Source organism: Phyllostomus hastatus, unplaced genomic scaffold (assembly GCF_019186645.2).
Source record: "Phyllostomus hastatus isolate PE091 unplaced genomic scaffold, TTU_PhHast_1.1 phas_scaffold_11, whole genome shotgun sequence".
Lineage (NCBI taxonomy): Eukaryota > Metazoa > Chordata > Mammalia > Chiroptera > Phyllostomidae > Phyllostomus > Phyllostomus hastatus.
In genome coordinates, this window is record NW_025334005.1 from 4,884,471 (window position 1) to 4,894,922 (window position 10,452).

A 10,452-nucleotide genomic window follows, 5' to 3' on the forward strand; every position below is an offset into this window, starting at 1 on the left:
AGAATAGCTGAATGGATAAGAAAGCATGACCCACACATATGTTGCCTACAAGAGACCCACCTCAGAACAAAAGATCTACACAGACTAAAAGTGAAGGGCTGGAAACAAATTTGCCAAGCAAATGGACAGGAAAAAAAGTCGGGGTAGAAATACTCATATCAGACAAAATAGACTCCAAAAGACGGCCATAAAAAAGAGACCCAGAAGGTCACTTCATAATACTCAAGGAAAGAATTCACCAAGAAGACATAAATATTATAAATATATATGCACCCAACATAGGAGCACCCAAATACATAAAGAAAATCTTAGAGGACTTTAAGAAGGATATTGACAGCAACACAAGTATAGTAGGGGATTATAACACCCCACTATCAAAAACAGACAGATGTTCCAAACAAAATATCAATAAAGATATTGTGGCATTGAACAATGCCCTAGAGGAAATGGACTTAATGGATTTATATAGAGCCCTGCATCCCAAAGAAGCAAAATACACATCCTTTTCCAATGCACATGGAACATTTCCAAAGATAGACCACATGATAGGACACAAAGCAAGCCTCAACAATTTTAAGAAAATTGAAATTATACCAAGCATTGTCTCTGACCACAAGGGACTGAAACTAGAAACCAACCCCAAGGGAAGAAACCCAAAACACTCAAAATCATGGAGATTGAATAGCATGCTATTAAACCATGAATGGGTCAAGAATGAAATAAGGGAAGAAATCAAAAAAGTTTCTGGAAACAAATGAAAATGAACTCACAACAACCCAAAATTTATGGGACACAGCCAAGGCAGTCCTGAGAGGGAAGTTCATAGCGATACAGGCCTACCTAAGAAAGATAGAAACATTTCAAACAAACTATCTAACCCTACGTCTACAAGAACTCGAGGAAAAACAACAAAGACAGCCCAGAGCAAGCAGAAGGAAGGAAATAACCAAGATCAGAGCAGAATGAAATGACATAGAGACTGAAAAAGCACAATTCTAAGGATCAATGAATCCAGGAGCTGGTTCTTTGAAAAGGTAAACAAAATCGACAAGCCTTTAAGCAGGCTCATCAACAAAAAAAGAGAAAGGACCCAAATAAACACAATCAGAAATGAAAGACGAGAGATTACAACTGACACCACAGAAATGCAAAGCATTGTAAGAAATTACTATGAAGAATGGTATGCCAAGAAATTTGAAAACCTAGGTGAAATGGACAAATTTCTAGAAAAATATAATCTCCCAAAACTCAATAAAAAAGAAGCAGAAAGCCTGAACAGATCAATAACAGCACATGAAATTGAAGCAGTAATCAAAAAAACTCCCGACACACAAAAGTCCGGGTCCAGATGGTTTCACCAGTGAATTCTACAAAGCATTTAAGGAAGAGCTAATTCCTATCCTTCACAGACTATTCCAAAAAATCCAGAAAGATGGAAGACTCCCAAACTCTTTTTATGAAGCCAGCATCATCCTAATCCCAAAACCAGATAAAGACACAAGAAAGAAAGAAAACTTCAGGCCAATATCACTGATGAACATAGACGCTAAAATCCTCAACAAAATATTGGCAAACTGCATCCAACAATACATTAAAAAGATCAAGCCCTGGCTGGCACAGCTCAGTGGATCGAGCACGGGCTGCGAACCAAAGTGTCTCAGGTTCAATTCCCAATCAGGGTACATGCCTGGGTTGTAGGCATGACCCCCCAGCAACCACACATTGATGTTTCTCTCTCTTTCTCCGTCCCTTCCTTCTCTAAAAATATATAAATAAAATCTTAAAAAAAAAAGATCATACACCATGACCAAGTGGGATTCATCCCAGGGATGCAAGGATGGTTCAATATTCGGAAATCAGTAGATGTAATACATCACATAAATAAAAGCAAAGACAGAAATCACATGATCATATCAAAGATGCAGAAAAAGCATTTGATAAGGTACAGCACCCATTCATGATAAAAACACTCAGCAAAGTGGCAATAGAGGGAACATTCCTCAACATAATAAAGGCCATATATGAAAGACATACAGCCAACGTCATACTCAATGGGCAAAAACTAAAATCTTTTCCACTAAGATCAGGAACAAGACAAGACACTTTCACCACTTCTATTCAATATAGTATTGGAAGTTTTAGCCACAGTGATCAGACAAGAAAAGGAAACAAAAGGCATCCAAGTTGGAAAGGAGGAAACAAAACTGTCACTGTTTGCAGATGACATGATAGTGTACCTAGAAAATCCTATAAACTCTGCTAAAAAACTGCTTCACGTAATAAACCAATTTGGCAAAACTGCAGGATACAAAGTCAATATCCAGAAATCAAAGGCATTTTTGTATACCAACAATGAAACAGCAGAAACAGAAATCAGGAAAAAAATCCTATTTGACATAGCAAAAAGAAAAATAAAATACCTAGGAATAAATCTAACCAAGGAAGTAGAAGACCTGTATAAAGAAAACTACACAACACTGAAGAAAGAAATTAAGAAGACACAAACAAATGGAAACATATATCATGTTCATGAATTGGAAGAAATAACATCATCAAACAGTCCATACTACCCAAAGCAATTTACAGATTCAATGCAATACCTATTAAAGTACCAATGGCATATTTCACAGACATAGAACAAACACTTCAAAAATTTATATGGAACCATAAATGACCCCTGAAATAGCTGCTGCAATTTTTGAGAAAGAAGAGTAAAGTAGGAGGGATCACAATACCCGACACTAAACTATACTACAAGACCACTGTAATCAAAACAGCCTGGTACTGGCATAAAAACAGGCACATGGACCAATGGAACAGAACAGAGAGCCCAGAAATGAGCCCAAGTCTGTACGGTCAATTAATATTTGACAAAGGGGACAGCAACATAAAATGGAGTAAAAACAGTCTCTTCAACAAATGGTGTTGGGAAAACTGGACAGCTACATGCAAAAAAAAATGAAACTTGAACACCAACTTACACCATACACAAAAATAAATTCAAGGTGGATAACAGACTTAAATATAAGCCATGTCACCATTAAAGTCCTAGAGGAAAACATAGGCAGGAAAATCTCAGATATTTCACGCAGCAACATTTTTACTGATATGTCCCCCAGAGCAAGGGACATAAAGGAAAAGAATAAACAAATGGGATCTCATCAAAATAAAAAGCTTCTGCACAGCTAAAGAAAAACAGTATTAAAATAAAAAGAGAACCAACTGCATGGGAAAACATATTTGCCAATGATACCTCAGACAAGGGTTTAATCTCCAGAATATATAAAGAACTTACATGACTCCACTCTAAGAAGACAAGCAACTCAATTAAAAAATGGGCAAAGGACTTGAACAGACTCTTCTCCAAGGAGGACATACAGAGGGTCCAGAGACACATGAAAAAAAAAATGCTCAGTATTGCTAGCCATCAGAGAGATGCAAATTAAAACCACAATGAGATACCACTTTACACCAGTCAGAAAGACCATCATCAACAAAGCAACAAACAACAAGTGTTGAACAGGTTGTGGTGAAAAGGGGACCCTTGTGCACTGTTGGTGGGACTGCAGACTGGTACAACCACTATGGAAAGCAGTATGGAACTTCCTCAGAAAGCTAAAAATGGATCTGCCTTTTGACCCAGCAATTCCACTGCTAGGTTTATATCCTAAGAACACTGAAACACCAATCCAAAAGAACCTATGCACCCCAATATTCATAGCAGCACAATTTACAATAGCCAAGTGTTGGAAGCAACCTAGATGCCCATCAGTAAATGAATGGATCAAAAAACTATGGTACATTTACATAATGGAATTCTATGCAGCAGAAAGAAAGAAGGAGTTCCTATCCTTTGCAACAGCGTGGATGGAGCTGGAGAGCATTATGCTAAGCGAAATAAGCCAGGCAGTGAAAGACAAATACCATATGATCTCACCTTTTGCAGGAACTTAAACAACAAAACAAAGAAACAAGCAAAATATAACCAAAGACAATGAAATAAAGAACAGACTGACAGAGTTCAGAGGGGAGAAGAGGGAATTTTAGGGGAAAAGGGGAAGGGTTTACAGGAACGAATATAAGGACACATGGATAAAAACTAGGGGCTGGTGGAAATGGGAGGGAGGAGGGGAGGGTTGGGTGGGTGGGTTGGGATGGGAGTAAAAGATAGAAAATTGAATTGCAACAACAATTTAAATGAAAAAAATTTCAAAGGAAAAAATAAAATACTTTCAAACATTGAAAAAAATCAAATTTTTGTAAAGTCAAATATATCATGTCTGATACCTTATTAAAAAGACTTACTCTTTAGAACAGTTTTAGGCTCACAGGAAAACCGAAGGAAGGTACAGAGATGTCCCGACACCCCTCACCCCACTCATGCACAGCCTTCCGCACTGTCCACAGACCCTGGAGGGGAAATTGTCACAGTCGCTGAACCTGCAGTGACACAGCATCATAACCCAGGTCCTTAGTCTACCTCAGGGGCCATTCTCGCTGCTGCCCATTCTACGAGTTTGGGCCAATGGCGACCCCAGGCACCCCCATCCCAGTGTCCCACAGAGAGGTGTCCTGTCCTCATTGTGGGGGTGGGGGTCTTCAGCATTCCCCCCCAGGGGCAGCTGGAGCCTCGGCAAGGGGGGCACCCAGAAATGAGAGCATTCCCTCTGCTAGTCACAGGTGGTGAGGAGGAGGCCCCTGAGTTCAAAGAGAAAAGCAGCACTTTCTACCAAGGGGGCTGCCTGAGGGAGGTCACTGGGAGAGGGCCATGCCTTGTGAGGGGCCCCAGGTACCAGAGGGCGGGACTCCACGGGAGGATGGTGGTGGGGGGAGCATCTCGTGTTTGTGTTCTGCCCTCTGAGAGTGAAAGCAGTGATGTCCAGTGGGAACAAGGGTCAGTCTGCACAGAACCATGGGGACGGTCCTCTGAGCTCCTGCCACAGACCAGACAGGGACAGGGGTCTCCCGCCTGCCGTCTCACCCGGCCCTCACGCTGTCACTGGGACATGGACCCCGGCCCACCTGGGAGAGAAGGACCTGAGGCCTGGGAGTCTGGAGTGTCACCCAGGGCCACATGGCCAGAGCTTGCTGGTGTCCCCAACAGATGCTGAACCTCCTCCCGTCTGGGTTAGAAGTCTACACAACACACAGTGGAATTCCTCTGTGAAGGGAAAGGCAGATACATTTATTCATTCTAGGTCTTGGTGCAATTATTCCATCCCTTTCGGTCAGCGAGAGGTAGAGCGAGGGACAGAACTGCGGGCTGCCCGGGAGCTGGGGTCAGGGAGGCAGCAGAGGTGGGGGTGGTCGGCTGCTCAGCGGTTTCGAAGGCAGGATCCTGTGGCTTCTTCAGGCTGTCACTGGGGTCGGAGCAGTTCCTCACTGCAGAATTAGCAAGGGTGGCTGCTGGGAGAGCAGCGGCACCTAAGGCTCCAGCCAGCCCTACTCCCAGTCACAGCGTTTTCAACCTGAAAGTGGGCAGCCAGTGTCAGAGTCCAAGGCCCATCCAGGCAGGTCCCTCCCTCCCTCCCAAGGCGAGCCCAGGGTCCTCTCCCACACAGGATGCTGGCCCCATTCCCTGGGAACCAGAAGTGGTGACCACTTCTCAGTGGTGGGCTTGTCTGGATTTGTCCCACCAACCGGCAGGAGGGGCTGAGGGAGTCCTCTGTGTGCACTCCCTGGGGGCAGGGCGATGTGTTCCCAGCCTGGGTGGGTGGGGGAGGAGGCTTTGTGCCTGGGGTCCTGGGCCCAGAGCTCTGGGGGTCAAGGTGGGAATGGCTGTGTGGTCTGGGCTCTCCCTTGGGGCCGCCCCTGCAGGGGGGGACGCTTGTGGCAGAGGCTGAGGGGAGACCCTGGGACACCACAGCCACACTGTGGACTGTCACACGTGCAGCCTGCAAACTTTCGCCCTTCCAGTGCCCCTCCTCAGCCTTGAACTCCAGACTCACATGTCCATCTGCTGCTGAACATGCTCACCTAGTACGTCTGGCTGGCCACACGCACCCCACCTCAGCATCGAACCCTTACCCCCTGCACACCTGCCCCTCCTGCCCCTACTCTCTCTCACCCAGGCCCCCACCCACCCACTGACAGGAGCCCCCAGCCCTGGGGGTGCTGTAGTTCAGCAGTGAAGAGCAGGGAAACTGGGCTTTGAATCCTGCTCCTGCCCCTCACTAGGTGGGTGTGTTGGGACAACACACTGGGAAGAGAGGGAGGAGGAGAGGGTTTAAAGCTGTGACCAGGTGGGACACAAAGGTGTCCTTGAGCTGGAACCTGGGCCCACTGACCGGGCACCTCCTCCCCCAGTGCTCTCTGGGCCCTTAGGAGAGCTGGCCTGCCATGGTGCTGGGTGGGCCCAGATGTTCCCTGACCACACACAGGGACCCCCCAGGGGCTGTCCTTTAGGGGAGTCTTACAGGTGAAGGACCCTGAAGAGACAGAGCTGGCCAGAGTCCCAGAGGTCCTCCAACCAGCTCTTCTTCTACACATGGGGAAACTGAGGCCCACGAAGGAGGTGACCTGTGCAAAGGTGCCGAGAGGATTAGACGCAGATCTGAGAAGGGCTCTCAGATGTCCTGCCTCCCTGCCACAGGGGATCCCCCAGAGCCTGCTTTTGCATCGTTCAGGGTAACTATTCCCTCTGGGTGCACCGCCTGGTCGCTCCACGTGAAGCAGACCTCCAGGAGGGAAAGGGACCACCCAGAGCGGGTATTAGCTGCAGGGATCTGGGCTCACCATATCTCAGTTCTGTGACAAAGTGCTCACAATTACTATCAGTAATATCATACGGCAACGTCTCACCAACCATCCCGCTGGCACAACTGAGAATCTGCGCCTCAGGCCATGGTTCCAGCTCCTTGTCCAGCTCATTGTTGACCTTATATATGCAGCTCCCCGCCTCATCAGTCAGCAGCCCCCTTTTCACCTCCGCCGACTCAGACCAAAAGGAGCCGACACTGGAGGAGCCTTCCCTGGGGAATCACCTGGAATTGGAGACACTGGGGTCAGGCACTGGGGGAAAGGCGGTGGGGAGGGGGGCGGTTACTGGGTGGGGAAAGAGAGAGTGAGACCCGAAGGGAGGGAGGTTGGAACCTGCTCCTGAGCTTCCAATGTCCGTCCCTTCCCAGACGGGACTGGGGGAGTCACAGAGTTTTGTTCCTTTGACTGAACAAGCTGTGATGTGTTAATGGTGTTAGTGCTGGGGTGGCCAGTGGCTGCCTTGTGTTCCGTTACGTGAATGGTCCCCGTCTAGCTGACCAGCCCCCTCCCAATAATGAGAATATCGGCTGTGCCCCGGCTCAGCCGCCGTAAACAATGACTGGAAACCGTGTTTGTTCTCTGTTCCTCTCGGGGACCTTGTGCATTTCCCAAAGAGGTCAGAGCCGTTTGAGCGCCCACCGTGTTTGACCAAAAACAGCATGAGCCCCGTGCCCCACCCTTCCTATTCACCCGATCTCTCCTCAAGCAACTTTTTTGTTTCCCTGGGTGGAAAAGGTCCTAAAAGTGATGTGTTTTGCTGATGTGGGAGAAGTGACACAAAACCCAGCAGCAGCACTGAAAGGCATCAGAATCAACGAGTCAAAAGCAGGTCTGAGCAGTGGAGAGAAGGTCTCGGTGGTTGTGCCGCATCCAGCAGAGAGTACTTTCAAGATGACTGAAGTTTACACATGTAAGAGTAAATACATCTCTTTCATAAATAAATTCCGATGTTTTGGACCCCCCCCCCCCTCAGATAATCAATATTGGACCCGGGACACATTCTTGGGCGTGCCTGACAGCGCTGTGGCCAGTGGAGAGGCCCACACTGGAGCTGCCAGCTTCTGGGGCCCCCAGTCCATCTGACTGGGTCCGGGTGTCATGTTCTGCGGGGGGTGGGGGGATCAGGGGCAACAGTGCACACAGCAACTGAGCACGCTCAGTTGATGGTTCCCGTCTGAAGGCCGAGGTTCCCACTGAGCACCGCTCCCTTAAGAAAGTCCTCCCAACATGCAGACACAGCCCGGACCCTGGACCCTGGACCCTGGACCCTGGGGGCTGCAGCCCTGCCCTCTGCTCCAAGCCTCCTGAAGTGTGGCGCTGATTAGGGGGGTTGCATTCACTAGTTTCCATCCGTTCAGACATTGATACGACTCTGTCAGGGTCGCTGAGAGCTTACAGAAAATGGACAAGATGCAAAGATTTTCTGACAACAGACTCCTTCTGGGGACAGTGCAAACCCTCGTGTCCAAGGTCAGGGTGACGGGCTCTGCGGGACACGCAGCCCTGGCCCTCAGTCAGCAGTCCCACCCCAGCATCCCTCCGTCCTGGACGGCACGCACACCTGCGTCCCGCACTCCCCCTGGACCTGGCGGGCCGTCCTGCCTCCCCTGCTCTCCAGGAGTTGAAGAGAGCGCTCGGGGCACTGCAGGTGTGTCTGTGAGAGGATGCTCTTTGTGATGTCTCACCGTGAGAACTGCCTCTGTTGAGGACAATTAAGTCCACACTCAGGACTCCTTTTCTGTGAAACCAAGTGAGTGTCCAGGACAGAGGACTAAGTAACCTTGTCCTTTATGTGACCACAGACACTCAGAACCTTTGCTGGTTTGAGTGACATTAGCCCCTACCTGCCCAGGTAACTGGGCACCGAGCTGCAGAGCCCTCAGTGCCCAGGCACCTGGCTGCACTGGGGCGCCCATGAACCTCTTTCCCTGACCTGTCAGGCCCTGTGGGACCTGCTGGGGTGACTCAGTGGGAAATGGATGGAGGGTGAGCCTTCACACTGCTCAGGGAGAAACCTGGCATGTGGCTTTGAGTTATTCTCATTATGTTAGCGAAACTTTTGAAAATTATACTTTCATAGTCCTTACTGGGAGGAGCCACATGGCCCATGTAGCCATCTCCCACGTACAGTGCTCAGTGCTGGTAGCCAACTCGGAAAATCTGAACCAGGTCTCCAGGATTGCATTCGCTACTGACCTGCAAGAGAAAATGCAGGAAGGGTGTGGACAGATTTCCAGGCCCCAGCAAAACCCCTGCCTGGAGAGTTGCTGCTTGGCCTGGGGACCCCTGGCTGGTGCTCATCACCTGCTGAGGGTGTGTGTGGGGGAGCCCCTGGCCCCTGTGTGGCCCTCAGCCTGCTGTGGATTGAAGGGGTGGCCCTGTGGGGAACTGGGAGGCTGGGATCTGGTTGTGCCAAAGGCTGGAAGCCTTGAAAAACAACCTTGTGTCTTGGGAGAGTGAAGATCTGTCCACGTGTGTATGTCATGCATGTGAGTGTGCCTATCGAGCTCATGTGTGCTGTGTGTGTGCTGGGTGCTTGAGCACACACTGGAGCACAGACGTGCACATGCAGGTGTACTGTGCATGTGTGCCAAGCGTGTTGACACAACAGCTCGCAGGTGAGACCCCTTCCCTGAGGCCGGGGCCCCTGGTGTGGGCACAGAGCTGAGCCTGGAGCTTCTCTGCCCTTCACACACGGACCCTCACGGCTCCATCCCGCCTTGGCCCTGGCCGTCCATGGCCCCAACAGGCCCCGCCTCACACTCTGTTACCTCGTGGCTCCCGGGACACCCACCCTTGGAGCTGCTGACCTGAGAGTCAGGAACTGACAGCATCCTCAGGGAGCTGAGCCTTCCAGGGGCCCTGGTGGGGCTGCCCAGCCTCCCGCACTGGGAGGGGGCTGATACTGTCACACAGCAGGCTCTGCTGGCACTTTTCCTACGGTCACTGCCACCCTCCCAGTGTCCAGGGGAGGAGGCAGCACCCATTTGTGCAGGAGGGGCAACTGAGGCTCAGAGTGGTGGAAGGAAATCCCCCTAAGCAGTCAGCTGGAAGGCGGCCCGCTGGGTCTCCGCTGCCAGGGTGCCCCCTGGTCCTGTGCGTGCAGCTCTGTGATGGGAGCAGTTTTCATTTTTTTCTCCCTTTTAGTTGCCTGACCTCAGCAAATGACAAACCCCCACAGCCCTCACCCCAGGCTTCCAATCTCAGGTCAGGGGTCAGCTTGCCTTTGCCCTCCTCCCACGCCAATAGCGAACAACCAGTGTTGATCCTGGAACTTTCTCCTCAATTCACCTCGTTGTTCTTCTCCTCACAAATGACTTGGTTCAGCCCCTCCCAGTTGCAGATTATGAGACCTCCATGGTCTCCTGAGCAGCCCCTGCCTCCTGTCCCTCCCCCTCCCTCTCCTGTCTCCCCAAGAATCACTGTGGCTCCCCACAGGGCCCATCTGGACATGACCTTGCTCTGGCCTCAGGCTGACCCTTGGGCAGCTCTCAGGCCCCTCTTGCCCACACTTCCTGAACCCCCTGAACCCCCCAGCACACTGCCCATCACACTGACTGAAGGACTTCCTTTCCCACAACACAGCTCCCTCAGGCCCCTGCCCCTCTGCACACACATCGACTTCTCTCTGTCCCACCACCTGTCCCATCTCGACTCCTCCTCCCCACCCCCATCAGACAGACACCCCTCCTC

General features: G+C 49.9%; 1 long non-coding RNA gene across 1 annotated transcript; it reads right to left on the reverse strand.

Moving 5' to 3' along the window:
* Positions 1-5,189: 5,189 nt before the first annotated feature.
* On the reverse strand, positions 5,190-7,162 carry LOC123829578. The gene is made up of 3 exons (XR_006787619.1): positions 7,093-7,162; positions 6,802-6,983; positions 5,190-5,468 (listed from the first exon to the last, which is right to left on the reverse strand). It is a non-coding gene; the product is annotated as an uncharacterized LOC123829578 (long non-coding RNA).
* Between the last annotated feature and the right edge of the window lie 3,290 nt (positions 7,163-10,452).